This window comes from Pteropus vampyrus, unplaced genomic scaffold, assembly GCF_000151845.1.
Source record: "Pteropus vampyrus isolate Shadow unplaced genomic scaffold, Pvam_2.0 Scaffold190, whole genome shotgun sequence".
NCBI classification, from domain to species: domain Eukaryota; kingdom Metazoa; phylum Chordata; class Mammalia; order Chiroptera; family Pteropodidae; genus Pteropus; species Pteropus vampyrus.
The window spans coordinates 526797-529193 of NW_011888971.1; positions in this window are offsets into that span (position 1 = coordinate 526797).

Sequence of the window (2397 nt, forward strand, 5' to 3'; positions counted from 1 at the left end):
AGAAAGAAAGAAAGAAAGAAAGAAAGAAAGAAAGAAAGAAAGAAAGAAAGAAATTATATATAAATTTGTATGATGATATATATTCAAGTAAAAAATACTGCTTTCCATGTGCCCAGAAAAGGTTTACTTTTAGACTTGTGGACTGTTAATCACTGCACCATTATAAAGCAGTTTCTCCCAGCCACAGCTTACTGCAGGCACCCTGGTGGAGACGAGACTGAAAATGTATTGAGTAACCCATAATGATTTGGAGAAAGCACATTTACTGTACTGGATTCCAAATGGGAACAACAATATTAAGAGTTACATGTCACTCTTTATTCCCAGTTCTGTCAAATCTCTTCCCTGTATTATTTAAGAGAATCTTTGAACCTCATCTCCTCAGTGAAGGTTTATTTAAAAAGTGATAACTGAAAACAAAACTGGACAAAGACATCTAAAGAAAAGAAAACTACAGAAAAAATGTCTCTTATGAACATAGATGCAAGAATCCTCAACGAAATGCTAGCAGACCAAACTATAGCAACATATTTAAGAAATTATGTACTACGACCAAGTGCAATTTATCCAAGGAATGCAAGCAAGGCAGATATAACATCTAAAGATTAATGTAATCTACTATAACAATACAAATAAAGACAAAAAACATCATCATATCTATTGATATAGAAAAATTAGTTGCCATAATCCAACAATCTCTCATGATAAAAGCTCTTAGCAAACTAGAAATAGAGGAAATTTCGTCAGCCTCACAGAATACCTACGACAAAAACAGATTCATATCAAACTTGATGATGAAAACCTGATGCTTTCCCCCGAGACCAGGAGCAAGACAAGGACATCCACACCCATTACTTCCATTCAGCAATGTATTGGGGGGTCTAGCAGGGCAATTAGGCAAGAAAATTAAATAAAAGTTATCCAAACTGGAAAGGAAGAAGAAAAACTATCTCTATTTACAGATGCAGGATCTCATATATGGAAAATCCTAAGAAATTCACTGAAAACTGTCAGAACAATAAAAGAGTTCAGCATGACTGCTGGGTAAAAGCTCAAAACTGTATTTCCATACACTTGCAATGAATAATCTGAAAATGAAATTAAAAAAAAATCCATTTATAATAGCATCAAACAGAATAAAGTTCTTGGGAGCAAATTTGACAAAAGATGTGTAAAACTCATACTCTGAAAACTACAAAATTGAAAGAAAACAAAGAAGACCTAAGAAAATGGAAAGATAAACCATGTTCATGTATTAGAAGATTTAATGTCAAGATGGTGATATTTATCCAATGAATCTACAGATTAAATACAATCCCCACCGAAATCCCAACGGAACATTTTTTGCAGAAATGGACAAGCGGATTCTAAAAATTCACATGGAAATGCAAAGGACTCTGAAAAGCCAAACAGCTTTAAAAAAAGATGAACAGAGTTGGAGGACTCACACTTTCCAACTTAAAAACTTACTATAAAGCTATAGTAATCAAGGCATCATGGTACTAGCCTAAGAATAGTTATATAAATCAACAGATAAAATTGAGAATGTAGAAATAAACCCTCCCATTTACAGTCAACTGATTGTCTATAAAGATGCTAAGACAATTCAAGAGGGAAAGAATAATCATTTCGACAAATCGTACTGGGAATCTAGCTATCCATATGCAAAAGAATGAAGCTGGATCACTACGGCAAATCATATTCAAAAATTAACTCAAATAGGATCATTCACCTAAGTGAAAGAGTGAAAACCATAAAACTCTTAGAAGACAACAATTTTCATGACTTTGGATTAGGCAGTAGTTCCTTAGATATATTAAAAATTGAATTGTGTACTTAAAATATATTCAAGGAGCTTATGTAACCTGCTCAAGGTAAAGGTGCTAATAAGAGGCAGGTCACAGATTAAACATAGACCTTGCAATTTTTAAAATATCAAGGCCAGGAAATGAGTATTTGATGTGTTAAGGTTTCAGTCTTTTATAGATATACTCAATCTAGAGATTATCATCATGATCATGATCATGATCATGATCATCATCAATTTTTCCCCAAGCTCGGTGATATCTTTTTTCAAAGTTGCTGACCTGGATCTCTTCCTATTTCTTCCAACTTCCAAGGAATAGTCTATAGAACAGGCCTTCTCTGATTCAAAGCGCTGAGCCATCATTTTTTCATTCAATATCACCAACAATGCTTGCTGCCTGGGTACCAACTGTAGATGGTAATGGCATAGCCTGGTCACCCTTGCACGGACCATTTCATGGACAAGCCTTCACACTAGCTGGGTTGGTATGGGATGGAACATTTCAGTGTCTATTTATTCCAGCGAAAAAAGCAGCAAGAGGTTTTTTAGATACCTGGACAGTCAGTTCTATTTTTTCCTTCACTTAGTAG